General features: G+C 38.5%; 1 pseudogene; it reads left to right on the plus strand.

Annotated features, from left to right (window-relative positions):
• Positions 1 to 1,066: 1,066 nt before the first annotated feature.
• On the plus strand, positions 1,067 to 3,282 carry LOC148030790 (ribonuclease TUDOR 1 pseudogene; annotated as a pseudogene).
• The last annotated feature ends 12,938 nt before the right edge of the window (positions 3,283 to 16,220 follow it).

Genomic DNA, 16,220 nt, shown 5'->3' on the forward strand with positions numbered 1-16,220 from the left:
CTCTTTTCCCCTTCCTTCCAGCTTTCATGGCTTCCCTTCTCTTTCTCCCTCTTTTCCTGTCTTTCTCTCTCTTCTTCTCTCATCTCCTTCCTCTTTCTCTCTCCTCTCTGCAATCTCTCCCTTCTCTCCTTCTCTCTCCTAGGTCTCCTTCATTACAATTGATATCGAAGCATAGGTATTTGGTCCTTTGTTCCTTCCCTTTCCTCACATCTAGTTACATTTTACAAAAAAAAGCCCTAGTTCAGATAGGTATAGCAGGGACAAGAGTTGTAAGGAACACTGATGGAGTACCGCAGGGGGATGGTAGCTTTCTTGAAGACCATACAAGCTATGGCAGGAGGCTTGGACAAAATTAGAGGCAAGGGGATAAAAATGGCAATTCATTTTCAATCCCTAATCAAAATTAAGAGGTAAACCTGTCAAGAAAGGACTCACAGGAGTTAGTGAGGGTTGTAGTCCCAATTACTTTTGAGAAGAGGTCTTTTCTTTCTTCCCTGCAAGCTTCCTTTTGGAGTTTCCATGGAGTACCAAGTCAATATCTCTTAGACCTTGCTCCTCCCTTGCAAATGGGCATTGCCATGGTTTTTCTCACTTCATCTTGAATGTCAAGAGTACCCAATCACTCTGGTGTGGTCCACAAAATCAAGGGTAAGGATTAGTGCAAGCTACACTGTTTGTAGTAGGTGATTTTACTTCTTTCCCTAGAACTGCCTCTTTTGAGCATGATGAGGGAGCGTCTGGTTCTGGAGTTTCAGCATATGAACTCCAAGAACTTGGCACTAATCTAGTTGCCGCATTTTCCTTCCTAGACATGAAGGATCTGTGTGTGTGTGTGTGTTCTCCCCTTTTCATGCAGATCTTGGCTCAATTTGCTTTGTTTGTCCTATTTTTCCCCTCTTTCTTGTGCATTCTTTGTAGGCTTTCTTTTGCCTTATTGTGTTTTTGCTTGCTCCTTTTTTCCTTTCATCCTCATCTATTTTAGAGTTTCTCTCTTTCCCTCTCTCTGTCTCTCTCATCACCATCATCAGCATCGTCATCATCATCAGCAGCTCCAATCTCAGGCAACATGGTGACTCAATGGCTCAAAGGTGTTGTCAAAGGCATCCCTTTGGGAGACTCTCTGGTGATGAGCAACATCCAGGGCAGGCCCCCCTGAGAAGACCATAACCTAGTTTTCTGTGATTGCCCCTAAATTGGCTCAGCATGGTGGTTGATTATGTTGTGCCACCAATCAATAGAGAATTTGGTTTTGTGTATATGGATCAAGTGAACCTGGCAATTGAATTTTTTGGTGAAGGCTAGGCAAAGATTCTGGGGAAAGATTCATGCGCCCTCAATTAAGCCAGAATAATGAGGCTAGCCCTTGGTGGATTTGCAACATGTAGAGGAATAAGCAAAGTGGAAAGGTGTTGGAATATGGGATAAATCACCTGGTGCAGGCAGAGGCTTCCATTTGAGATCTTCCACCTTCTGCTCTTGAAGATTCAACAAACTTTGATGTTCCAATTTGTGCAAGTTTTTGTGGTAGGAATTCAAGCTCCATCTATGGGAAGGCGTAGTCTAAATACAGCAACTCAGGCTTCTAACGATGTTGCTGTGAAACTTACAAATGGTGAGCCAAAATCTATGGAGCTGACGTTAGCACAAAGGTTGGCCACTTCTATAGTTGCTACATCTAATGTGGAGGTTCCACTAGATCCTTATCCAAGGGAAGAAAAATGCTTCATTGAAGTTCGAGTTGTGCATAGAGATGTACATATTGATTTAGAGGGTGTTGATAGGTTCAACAACTTGATATGTTCAGTTCACTATACTAGTGGTGATGTTGCAGTAGATCTTGGTCTAGAGTTGCTTAAGAATGGGTTGGCAAAAGTTGTTGAATGGAGTGCCAAATTACTTGAAGAAGAAGCAAGATGGTGGTTAAAATCTACTGAGTTGCTGGCAAAGAAAGAAAGGTTGCGGCTATGGACAAATTATGTGCCACCTCCTTCTAACTCTACTGCTATTCATGATGACAATTTTAAAGGAAAGGTCATTGAGGTTGTTAGTGGAGATTGTATTGTGGTTGCAGATGATGCCACTCCTTTTGGTAGTCTTGAAGCTGAGTGTAGAGTGAACTTGTCAAGTATACGTGCTCCCAAAATGGGAAATCCAAAGCTTCATATGAAACTTGCTCCCTATGCCGCTAGAGAGGTGAAGGAATTTTTACGAAATTGCCTCATAGGACAAGAGGTTAATGTAGCAATGGATTATTCTTGCAAAGTAACTATAGCAAATAGGCTTATACCAAGCACTAATCCAATTGCAACTGAATCACAAGCGATGAACTTTGGGATTGTATTTTTGGGATCCTCAGTGAAGGGGGACTCTGATGATATAGCTCCTAGTATTCTCATTCAAGGAGAGCTAGATGGCATCAATGTTGCATAAATGGTGGTAGCAAGAGGACTTGCCATGGCTGTCAAGCACAATGATTTTGAAGTCTGGTCTAATTATAGTGATGCCTTACTCACAGTTGAATCGAGAGCTATGAAGGGAAAGAAAGGCGTACACTCAACTAGAGAACCTCCAATAATGCACATGAATTATTTGACTCTGCGAACTTCTGGGCTAGGGGATCATAATGCAAACCAGAAAGCTCAGGTTGTGATACAAAAAGCCAAGTAGCTTTTACCTTTCCTTTGGAGAGCAAAGAGGCTTTCTACTGTAATGGAGTATGTGCTTAGTGGGCACCACTACAAACTGTTTGTACCAAAAGAAACTTGTATCATTGCATTCTCTTTGTCTAGGGTAAGATGCCTGGGCCAAGGGGAACCATATGCAGATGATGCGATAGCTTTTATGAAGTAGAAAATACTACAAAGGGATGTAGAGATTCAGGTAGAGACAGTTGACAGAATGGGCACATTTGTGGGCACCTTATGGGATTCTGAAACAAATGTGGCTATCTCTTTTCTAGAGGCTAGGCTAGCAAAGCTTCATCCTCTGTTTTTAGCTGATAGTACTACAGAAGGTCACTTATTGGTTCAAGCTGAGCAAAGTGCTAAAAAATGGTTGATAAAGGTATGGGGAAACTATGTTGAAGGACAACAAGAAGAAGATATTGCTAGTTTGTCTGATGCTAACAAATCTAAGCAAAAATTTCACAAGGATAGGCTTGATGCAAGGGATGCAGAAAGGCATAAGGACTTGCTAGATAAAATGAACCAACAAAGAAACAATAGTATTTGCAAAAACAAATCAATTGTGGCTCCTAGTTCTAGTTTCTTTTCTCACTCTTAGCATCCCCAAATGAATGCATTGAATGCTACTCTATGGCGACAAGAAGCTCTCTGAGCTGCAAGCCACAACCAACTAATTGAGCAACACAATTAGTTCATGTCTAAGATGGACCGAGTGATCTCAACCATCTCACTCACCAATATGCAAACAAAGGCAATCAGTGACAAACTTGTAGCCCTTACGACTCAAGTTGCTCAAATGGCTACAATTAAAGGACAGATCAAAATGATTATGAGCAGCAGCATGGGCATTCTCATGGAAATTATGAGTCCCTTGACCACATGCATGGTTTGGAGGATGTGCAAAGGCAGCATCATGTGCCTACTTATGGTCAGCATGTATACAATGATTGTGCATATTTTGAGGAGTAGCATGCATCTGATGAGTATGCATGTTCTAATGAGCTACATTCTGGTCACATACATGAACAACCATCTAGACAACCTTATATACATGGACAACATCATGAAAATGTATATGATTATCTACATGGGGAGAAAAATCATCATTAGCAACAGAGTGATCGATATCATCAATCACTTGATCATTGCTATGAGCAGCATGCGCATCCATATGAGCAACATGATGCTTCTCACAAACAATGCCATGATGAGGGGATCTCACTACAGCTTCATGAGCAGGTGTCCCATTAGCCCAAGCCCCTTAACTTTGAACACCCAGCAATAGCCACAAATGTGGGGCTCAGGAACATGCAATGCCTAGGGGTTGATGTAGTGAATGCATTAATGATTGCAGCCTCATGTGCTCCAATTCTACATGGCACACTGGTTCCCAATGAGTTTATGGACAAGTCAATGCATGCTATCGTATGGGTGAGTGAGGATCTTGTGCCACCATCAATTCTTGAAGATGACACCATGAATTACTTCTATGATACAGTGGATGCGGATCACAATTATCCTTTTGACCCCAGTGGTAGTATGGTCATGACCCATGCTTGTATGGATGACCCTTATGCTATTGATGCTTATCATGTAGGTTATCCAATTGCTCCCACGGAAGGAATGGGTTTAGAAAGGCCCTACCTCAATCAAAATTTCAGCAGTGCAGCCCTCCCCCTACTTCAAGGGTGCAATTTTGACTCAAGATTAGCTAACTTTGCCCTAGTCTGCACTTGCAAACAACTTGCAAACATCACACTATTCTAGAATAATTTTTTTCTTGCATTAATGGAAATAAAGTGTCACATATATGAGCTGAAAGTATGCTTTATGAGCTTTGTTTTGACATGTCTCATGCCTCAATGAGGGCTACCCATAGGAAGTTATGATTAGTTTTCTTCAGCAGGCTTGTTCTCTCTGGACAGCATGTTGTCCATTGTTTGTCAACCTCTAATTGTCACAAATTGGTGGCCAAACTCATATGCTATCAACTTACACATGTTGTATGCATCATACACACAAGTGTATGCCCCAATTCCACATGAGGTTGTACTTCTCTATACCGATAATCTCCTTTGTAATGCTGAACAGAGTAGTACTCTGCGACCCACCTTCCCTTCTGGTGAACCACATCAATAAGCCCTATTTTTTATTTTTGAGGGAAAAAACCTTTGGGGTCAGGATGGAATGTAAGAGAGTGGGGATAGATGGGTAGGACATGTGTTAGCATGGGAATAACCAGTTATACTGACAGGATATATAAGGTGTTGAGAGACCCAATTAGGGCATCAGTCTATCAATAATCAAGTGTCTTTTCCCCTTTCTTCCAACTTTCATGGCTTCCCTTCTCTTTCTCCCTCTTTTTATGTCTTTCTCTCTCTTCATCTCTCATCTCCTTCCTCTTTCTCTCTCCTCTCTGTAGTCTCTCCCTTCTCTCCTCTCTCCTAGGTCTCCTTCATTACACTCCTACCACGCTCTAGATCCATGTTTTTGACAATCACCTCCACATGACAGAAGCCCTCATTGTTCTTTACTTTCTACAATAATAACTCCCCCACCTACATACTCTTCATGTCTATACTAGGTACATTGTTGTCATCATATACTTGAGTTGTCAAAGGTGTTATATGCACAACATACAACCAACAAGATTGTTGTAGGTTAGGATGTAAGATCACCTATTTGTAATCAATTAAAAACTTGTTGCAAAAATATAAAGATATTTGTGGCTTTTATTTTACTAAAATAAAATAAAATAAAGGCAATTGCACCAATTCACAATGACTTGGCAAGACAAATGTGTCTTGCAAATCATTCCACCTTTTCACGGAATCTACCTTCAAAAACCCAAACAACTCTCATTAAATAGTTGCCCCAATCCTTCCAATACTACTTTAAACCACTACACATTAAACATTATCACAGAGAAGCTACAATAATCTAATGAAATCACACCTTGTAAGTTGCCAAACTACTCCATCTTGTCATTATAATATTTGGATTTTTGGCCCATTATCAACTTTCTTGCTTAAAATTTTCTATAATATATTAATCATGTGATTTTTAAACTTTTCAAAACTCTATTTAAAAATTTAATGGATTCTTAAAAATGAAAATTGTAAGTCCATGGCTTATAAAAACCATTCACTTGGTCTCATTTTTATTTTCTAACTCTCCAACCACTTTTTCTCTCCCAAGAACCCTTGCACTTATCTCCTACACCCCTCCTCTCACAATGGATCACACTCTTTACTAGCTTCATGCAATTTCTTCAAGGCACAAAGTTCCTCACAAATTAGATCTCTACAAGATTTTTTATCCAAATGTCAAGTATTATGATATAGTATTGTGGTATAGTCTAAGCGTGCAAAGCCCTATCGAGTACATATCTTTGAGAGTATACTATTGGCTGTGAGGATCTCATTGAGGAATGGATGCCCTACAATTTCTTAAAGTACATCAAACACATAGAGGCACTTTACAAAATACCTAATTATTTGCAAAATACCTCTATGCAAATCTCACCATTGCCTACTTCAAGTAGCTCCTTGGTAGGCCAGGGAATTTGGCATTGATTAGCATGGCCCCAACTACCTCTTCTAGATGGCCAGCTTTGTTGCTAATCAATGAAGGTGAGGACCCCCTTGAAGTCACAATGGATGTTGAAGAGCACATGGAAGGATTGCTGAGATATGTACCTGACCTAAAGCCTTTTCCAATGGAAAATGCTAGAGAGTAAGTAGAGTCTAAGGAAGAGGTAAAAGCTCTAGATATTATGGTCGATAGAGCTATAGTTGCTATGAAAAGCACCTTGGGAGATGACTCAAGTGAGCAGGAGGGTGCACCCTCTACTATTGATATAGAGTGCTGCATAAATAGCATGAGCTAAGTCTTCATTGATGACAAGGAATTTATGTTTCTCAATGATGTGGAGAAACTTTTGGAGTGAGGGAGGATGAGGTGCTATTGATGATGGAAATCACCAATGACTTCCCTATCATGTCTAATGATCTACCTATAGAGTACACCAATCCAAAGTTGAGAGACATAGAGGGCATGTCATAGCTTTTGGAGTGAGGGAGGATGAGGTGTTATTGATGATGGAAATCAACAATGACTTCCCTATCATGTCTAATGATCTACCTATAGAGTACACCAATCCAAAGTTGAGAGACATAGAGGGCATGTCATAGCTCTTGAAGATGCCATAGACTTGGCAGAGTATGCCATGGTTGGCAACCAAGAGTTTAAGGCAATGTTGCAGACTAGCTTGGCGGTAGGATAGGTGCCCTTGGAAGAGCAACAAGCCCCCTCAATTGAGGATTCTAAGTTAACTGCAGAATTGACTAAATCCTTGAAGTTTACTTCCAATGCCAAGTAGGAAGTAAGTGTATCAATGGTCCATTTAGAAAATTTATTTCACTATGCATACTATTTTGAGCTAATCTATGTCAATGTAGGTTGTGCTCTTGACATCCATAATTTTGATAGTCACCAGAAGGGCCAAGGAATGTTTTCAAAGTATGCCTTGATAGGGCACTACATTCCTGGGATCCTCACTAGAAACATAGCTATTCTCCATGCCATATTCACCTCAAAGGAGTGGGTTCAACTCTCTATCCTGAAGATCCTATCGAAAGTGTTGTGCACATAAAAGCCATAGGAGCTAGCCATGCCACCATCATGTAGGAGAGTGTCAGGATTGGGTTACTACCAAAGACCAAGAAGAGATGCAAGCATGCCTATGAAAAAATCAAGTGCTTAAAAATATGCTAAAACTTGTATTGAGCCCTAGGATTCCAAGAAAAACCTTATAAAGAAAAAACCCCTTGTATTCTCTAATGTAATAAAAATATATATTAATTATAATTTATCTCTTAAGCACTTTTTAAAATTCAATTGACATAAGATTGGATTTGTTTACAAACTAAAATTACATGGTGTTTTGATGTTAGTAATTTCACAGTATAAAATAAAATAAACAATTTATGCGGGAAAATTTTGTAGTTTGATAGTTTTACCTCAAAATGCCAAAAAATGGCAAAAAAGGTCAAATGAGTTAAATAGCAAGTGTTGGATGCTACAATGCATGAATCGGATTAAGGCTAGAGCTCGCATGCACTAGGTGGTTGCTAGTTTTGTAGCAAGGAGGAGGGATACTAGAGGAGGAGAAGGAAGTGACCTAGCTTGCTTCATTGGTAGCTTGGGGTGTCACATGGGGTCCTTGCCACCTTTTGAGTACTCCCCCTTGATTGTAGCTACACTAGCATTGGGCCATTCAATCCTATCGTGGGGCCTATTAATGCCATTATCAATGTTTCCCTCATCATGATTGTTTTCGTCTTCTTCAGTTTTAGAAATGTCACTCTCATTATTCTCTAGCTAGTTGTTGCCACTTTCCATATCCTCACTTGCCTCTTCATCTTCGAAATGGTCTTCTTTTTTGTGTGTTCTCTTCAAAGTCTCCAAGGCCGATTCAACGTGACCTAATCATTAAATGATGTATTGTCCAAATGATAGTAAAAATGACCAATGATGACTATAGCAATGCTAGCATTTGAGATGCATATCTTAGTCAATGTTTCCTATATCCTTGTACTTAGTGCAAGTTTGCGATTTGTCAAAAATGTGGTTTGTCCATAGACCATGTGCAAACACTATGGCAAGTTTCAACCAAAAATCCTCAATGAACCAAATTTGGAGTACAAGTTAGCAGTGAGCAAAGTGTACGCTACTTATGCTATGTAGTTAAGCTTTAATTGAAACATTCTTCGATAATATTATTTTTCTATTAAAAGATTCAAAGGGATATACTAGTACATTGCAAGACATGGATGCTTTTCTCCTAATAAGAAAAGTTTGTGGTGGGGGCACACCATACAAAGAGCACTTGAGTAAGGTAAAAGCATGGTTTGATGGTACAATATGGATTGTCAATGTCATTATCTATTTTTGGTAGAGCACACCTCAAGTTTGGTTTCTTGTTAATATTATATGGTGTCTCTTTTTTCTTGTTTAAGAAAATATTTGATTGTAAAAACTTTTTTTCCACCTCCCCATGATGAATTTGGATTGATTAAGCTTATTGAGAATTAGTTTTATGTCACATTTCATCCCATAGGAACACCATATACACAACAAAACCCCAAAATCTCATGATTTTCTTAAAACCACAATGTTGCGGGGTTTTGCCTGTTTATAAAGAAATTATTAGATGACTAATTTTTCCTGATTCCCTTAACATTTCTGATAGATCACAAGATTGACAAACCAAATACAACTATTTCCAATACCAATGGAATTTATCATAAAACGATTAAATTTATGACTTATAAAATCGTGCTTTGTATCGTCGTACACATCTCGTGATTGGTGGCCCACTGACACTTCCCACCAATTGTTGATACTGCTTCCAACCTCAATCTAAACTCCTTTCTTCTCTAGCATCATCCCACTACCAAAATGTTGCATCTCAACCCACCCCCTCCCCCCCCCCCCCCCCCCCCTAGAATCAAAAATGGAAACACACAATAAGAGGAGAGAGAAATACTAAAAACTATAATTTTGATTCCCTTTATCATTTTCTAATTGGATTGAAGCAACGGGAAGTGTGGAAATATTTCATATTGCTGCCTTCTCCATTCCTCCTATCTCTCTCCATCCGAAAAGTTACCAAATTGGGAAATGAGGGGCCGTCGAAAAAAAATGTGTTCCTCCCAAGTCGTTAGTTTTTTGCTTTTTGGCCTTTTAATTAGTCATCAAGCCTTAAATACTAAAATGTCTAGTTCAAAATTTGGATTTTCACATTGCATGCAAGTGGTTTTTTGCCAAGTGGAGGTTCCAAATGAACTTTGATTCAAGATCTAACTAGACAAGTGGCTTCAAGCATCGAAATCTATCAACCTAGCCTTTGTCACATACTTTCTCGCTCCTCCTGGATCACATAGCTGCTTTATAACATGAAACGTTGTGGGGATTAAGTGGGGGGGTCAAACGGACTCCAATCGATGAACCGAGACTTGCGTTGCATTCCTAGCATCGAACTCTATGTAAGAAAACTCCAGCTCATCGATCCGCAACCATTTCATTTTTCATAAAAATTTGGTCTTTTATGCCTCACATGCACTTCTTTGCATTAAATCGGGGTCCAAAAATCCGCTCTCACCAATACAAGACAATCAAATTTTAGCAATTTGAAAGGGAACATGCAAATCATGAAGTTGATATGTATCCCCTAGTCAATTCAATAGCCCAAAATAATGAACTTATGCTTTCCAAAGATGTGGTTGAAGCCTTTCTTTATTTCTTAAAATAAATTTTCAATGGCCTTAATTCAAGGAGGATGCTTTAAAGATCATGCTTAGTGATGGATCAAGGAAATTGAAAAGAATACAATGGATGTCTCATAATCACAAGACAACTTAATGATTACTTTGAGAACAAAGGTGATTCTTGAGTTCAAAAAACTAGTAGGTACTTGGAAACTTTAATGTTTTTTGGCTTTATATACAAGTTCCTAAGGACAGAAGGGGGTGAAAAAACATTTTTCCTTACAAATTAGCTTCAAAAAGTGCATGCAAGATTGTTACACTTTCTAAGCACATATAATAATCTAGATAATCTAAAAGATAGATAAATTATTATTATTGTACAACTCAATGAACAAATTCTTGGAATTTAAGTGTATGCCTAATTAAGCTTTGATGTGTACAAATAGTTATATCACATGAAGAATGCCCAAAATACTACAAGCTTTTCATTCTTTGAATGGAAACTTTTCTTGAGATTTTAGGATGGTGAATATGTTATTTCTTTGGGTGCCAAAAATTTGGAAATCATGGAGAATGATTTTACATTAAGGATATTTTGGAAAGGGATTTAAATACTAGATATATCTCATTTTCTCTAATGATACAAGCTCTAGCACTAGGAACTTTACAACCTAATGAATTGTTTGTTTATTTGTTGAGGCCCTTGCAATTTTTGGAGTTGCAACCATCGAGGATAGTGTTACTACCAAAAGAAGCTAAAGAAGAGGAAGGAAGGCTAACAAAGGAGATTGCCATCACTTCCTCCTGGCATAGAGCCACCACTTCCTCATGGCCTAGAGCTTAATTTGATGCTGTAGCTCATTGCATTTCTTGGAAAAGAAGTGTTTCAACTATGTTATCACTTTTCTTTCATGAGTAGTTGTATTATATAGGTAACTTCCAAGGACTTAATTAACATGTCCTTTGGTATGTTACTCCTCTTAATTTCTTGTGAGTCTTATTAGGGGTCAAATGGAATCATTAACCTTAGTACTTTCTACTACTTGTATGCATGTAGGTTCATGGGATCAACATATGTAAAGTGACCTTGGATTTCATGTGGTTTTACCTAAAAGGATGGTGCATGTCCTGAGTATTATTAGTTGTATCTTTTCATATCCTTGATCATTGAAAATATGAAAATCTTCAGGACAACACCCATACTAGGTTGCATATGTCTGATTCTCCCAATCTATGTTTATCTCTTGAAAACTAATGTTTTCTATGTCAAGTTATTTATTCGGGAATGGCTATGATGAGAGTAATATGATTTGTATTTTTTAGGAGAAAAATATTCTAAAAATAATTATATTTTTTATTTAATGATTGTACATCAATCCTAAAGATTAAATGTTCAATATATCTATAAATCAATTCAAGAAGTCATCTGCAATAATAATGTTGTTTCATGAAAATAGCATTTTTTGTGTTTCTGTTATGGTCTTGAGAGGCCATGTTAGGGCTCAAATTCCATCATTTATTTAGTACTTTTTACCTTAGTACTTATATGCATGTAGGGATCAGTACTTATTAGCACATATAAAGTGATTTGGAAATCTCATGTGACTTCACTTGAAGTTTAGATGTCGGTCCTGTGATTCAAAAAGTTATAACCTTTTAGATTTTACATGATTAGAAATGCAAAAAAATTTCAAGTCAATGCCAAAATATGGTCCGTTGATGTTTAATTTTATCTACATGTGTTGGTCTTCTAAATATTAATGATGTCTATTATAAGCTATTTAATTAGGATTAGTCATGATGATAGTAAACTGCATGATATTTTTCAAGACAACATTTTTGTGTTAAAGATTATAATATATGCTTTGTTTTTGCATATCATTCTTGAATATTAAATGCCTAAAAAGGATCTGAACTGATTCAAGAAGTTATCTACATCAACGTGGTGATTTTAGGCAGTCTGATGTCTTTCTGTGTACTTGTTTTGGTCTTGAGAGGCCATAACACTTTGGCAATCTTGCTAATTTGATGGGCAACATTCTCATGATTTAGGCATCATGCCTAGAAATAAGAAATTTCCAAGACAATGCAGTGTTGCAATGGTTTAGGTGATAGCTTGTAGATCTCAATCTATTCAAGAGTTTGCAATGCTATGAGTTCAAAGTAATCTGGTTCTAGTTGAAATTTTTTATATGTGACAGCCAATAGTTTCAAGGATTAATTTTGAGAGTTTTAAGATGCAGCCCTAATTTCAAGTCTTTAGGTTTCTTCTTCAAAATTGAAATGTCAGTAGAGGAAGATACAAGAGTAGCAAAAGAGGATGCAATCTGGTCAGAGGATATTGGAGATACTGAGAGAAAGAATATTTTAAAGAAAATAGAGATTTAGAAGTTTCAAGGTAGACATGCATTCAAGTAGATTCTTGTAATCCAGATAAATTTTTGTAGTTTAGACAGTTTTCTGCAACTTAGACAATTTCCTACAGTTCAAGTAGATTCTTGTAGTTCAAGCATATTCATGAAATTTAGGTAGATCTGTGTAATTTGGATGTTAAGGATATTGTGGAAAAGAATACAAAGAATACTTACAAGAAATGTGCTACCAACAAAGAAGGAGATCAAAAGAAACTTCAAGAAAATGCCATGTTGAGGAATTGATTGGTATGACCTAAAGTACAAAAGTGTCAGGAGCTATAGAAATGGCAAGAGTAACTAGAATGATCAAAGATATACTAGAGATAGCTTGATAACATATAGAAATCTGATCAAGGTAGGAGTTTTCAAGAAATACTATCAAAATAGTTTTTCAAGTAGCTTGAACTACAAAAATTGCATGGATAACCTGAATATCATAGGCTAAAACCCTACTACTTCATCATCGCAAAAGTTAGGAGATTGGCGCTCTTCAACACTCCAACATCTCCACAAGTTGATTTGACATGTGTATGAGATGGCTCCTAAGAGTTGAACCACCCCTAAATACATGACTTGAGCTAAGAATGCATATGAAGGTGGAGTGCAACAGTGAGGCAACAACCACATGTAGGTAGAGTTCATAGTGGACAAGTAGTGAATCGGAGCTTGATGTGCTACATAGATGAGAGAGAAACCACAATCAAAGGAGAGAGAGAGACAATCCGATGCTCAACAAACTTCCGTATTTGGAGAGTCAATAGAGTAAACCCACTAGATGAGGTTCCTTATTTTGTGGAGTTCAATTTTAGAGAGTTATTGGAGACATGTAGGTCAATGGCTCGTCAATGGCCACTTTTGCAACTTGCGTAGGTCAATTGACCTATGTCTTGGCCCTAATACCTTTTCCATTATTTTATAATTACAACATACTTTCTCGGAGCTTTGTCCCTAATTAAAGTGATATTGAAACACATGTATTTTCATGCTCCTCTCTCTCTCAGATAGGAGTGTGTGCATGTGCACATACATACACATACTCTCTCTCCCTCCTATCATACTTGAAGCCTGAAGGAGGTCTGAAGTCACCACTCTAGTAATTTACTATGTACTCACTATGTACAAATCCTATGCATTACATGCATTCAAGGCATCTCTATCACTCTCCCACTAAACATGCACCAAGATGCCTAAAGTTTTAGATCTCTATAAAGAATGAAGCTTCAAGTTGCACACTATGGTCATCCCCTTGAGCCATTTTCTCTCTCTCTCTCTCTCTCTCTCTCTCTCTCTCTCTCTCTCTCTCTCTCTCTCTCTCTCTCTCTCTCTCTCTCTCTCTCTCTCTCTCTCTCTCTCTCTCTCTCTCTCAAACATGCATATCCTCCCTCCTTTGCATGGAGCAACCGTGAACAAATTGTGCTTCATAAAATCTAAGGTGAAATGCTCTCTTATGTTGACACAAGTGCCTCAAAGTTTAGATAAAATTTGACTAGTTTGATGGGACTTGAAATGGGCTGGCACTCGCTATAGCACTAACGGGACCTCATGCTCATGACACACAAACACCCTCACGGCCTCGTGGACCAGGAGCATCTATCAAATGCTAAAGAACAAATTGCCCTAAAGCTTAATTCATGCGTTTGTAGTTTATAGTCCAATGTTTCCCTAAAACTCAGAGGGAGAACCCTTAGTGCATTGCCAATGCCACGATCACACACACATAGGAGGCACTCCACCGACTAATAGTCGGAGCCCCACTGCAGCTCTCCTACATCTCAGGGATTGGCCCTTTGATGCGCTTCTAGACATATAACACAGACGAGCACAAACTCCTCTCTTTTATATTTCTCATATTTCTAGGAGATATACCTTGCTTCCTCACTTCACAGTCCCTTAGGAAACCGACCCTCTACCCTACGGCAAGGGATAATCTCACACTCTCAATCGTGGGTCAAAGTCCTAAGAAAACAATTGCTATGCAGTCTAGGAGATTTTCCTTCGATACCATGAACCATGCATAGTGCATAATGTGAATGGTTTAGTGCACAAACAATAGAAAATCAGCATTGTGCATTGTGAGAAACCAATCTTTTCATTATTTCCATGCTACATGTTTATGTATTGAAACGAGGAGAGACACCGAGCCTTATGCTCATGTTGCCTTTTCCTTTATTTTAAAACAATGTCCTATAGCCATGATGCAACACATAAATCATATTTAAGATTGTACTTTGATGCTCAAAACCTTCTCTCATCCTACCATTTAATGTTTTGCAATCGTTGATAGGTGTAAAGGTCATTTTATGTGTATTTCTTTGTAGAGAAAGCAATAAATACGAACAAAAACATAGAAATGAGGGTAAACCGATGCTAACCTCTTGCTCTACCTTCATTATACATTGCACAAACACTTATGTAATTTTTTGGATTTTTCCTTTTATCGTTTTCTAATTTTCTCCCATTTAAAAACCATTTTTCACCATTTTTTAGTATTTTTCCTCTATTTTCTTCGATAGAAAATGACTAGAAATTGAGATTGATTGTGAGCTGTGGCCCTTAGGTTCTTTAACAGCAAAATTTCAGGTTTTATTGATGTTATATCTCATGTTTCCCCTTTATTTTGCAAAAAAATGCCATTTTGCCTCTCAAACGCGTGTTTTACGGGTTTTATACATTTAATTTCAGTCATAACACTTATGATTTTCTGATTTTCTGAGCATAACCTGATCAAACTCATAGTAAACAACAATATAATGCATAATCAGACCATGGGAACAATATTTCATTAACCAAATAGCATAAAAACTCATTTTTTCTTCATAAAAATTGAATTACCGTTTAGGCTTTGTGTCTCGGGATCTCGGTTTTGCTATGGGACTGCGTGTCAGCCCTCATTCAATGTCCAGCATCTTCAAAATCAGCATTCTTCATGTCTTCATCCATCTAGAAGCAATCCAGTCTCATCCGGGCAAGCTTTCCTTCACCATTCTTCATTGTCTTCTTCCACACAAGAACAGCCCCTTAAGGGAGAGAGAGGGAGGAGAGAGAAAGACTGAAATCAAAGATCTCCATTGAGGCCACCATTTGAGGGGCGAGAGGCGGCGATAAGATCAGTAGGCAGAGGGGAATCAAGGCCCATGATCACTTGGGTGGGTTGCATTGAGGTTGCAACCTCCATCTCCATGCATCAAGCGAAAAAATCGGCGCAGATATGGTGCCCTCCTCCTCACGTTTTTTGCCTCTTCATCTTGCCCACGATTTTCATGCTAAGTTTTATGTTGCATAAAATTTCTTGGGAGCAAGGTCATGTCCACTTTGGCAAAAAATAAGTCCAGCTCTTCGCATCTTGACCGTTTCCTTGGCCATTTCCTCGTCCGGACTCCGAATCGAGCTCTGAAAATTTTTGGCCGTCTGGCTTGACATCCCACATTGGCTGGTAGCTCCTGACAACCCGCACGTTAGTCTGAAAAATTATCAAAAATCAACAAGTGTCGCTTGGGCGCCTTTAAAGCACTTTGACGCTTAAAATTGTCCTAGATCAAGCCGCCGCCTTCGACATTGAATATTTTTCCCTTGATATTCGTAATTTTTAGCTATTTTTAAGCACTTCTTAGCATCAAAACTCCGATCTCATTGGCAACCACGGTATAGGGAGACTCAGCCCATCGAATCCCACAGTAGATCTGCACAAAACAACCAAAGGAAGCATCAAGTTGATACAAAATAAATACATACTAGACACAACACAACGCGCACCCTACCCCTTGACAGAACCAAGGCATGACATCCACAAGGAGCAGGCCGAGCATAATTTGATAAAAGGTCCGAAGCTAGTCACTGACCCACTGCTCCAA

The sequence above is a fragment of the Lygodium microphyllum genome, chromosome 9 (genome assembly GCF_053477565.2).
Source record: "Lygodium microphyllum isolate KBCC chromosome 9, Lygodium_microphyllum_v1.1.10, whole genome shotgun sequence".
Lineage (NCBI taxonomy): Eukaryota > Viridiplantae > Streptophyta > Polypodiopsida > Schizaeales > Lygodiaceae > Lygodium > Lygodium microphyllum.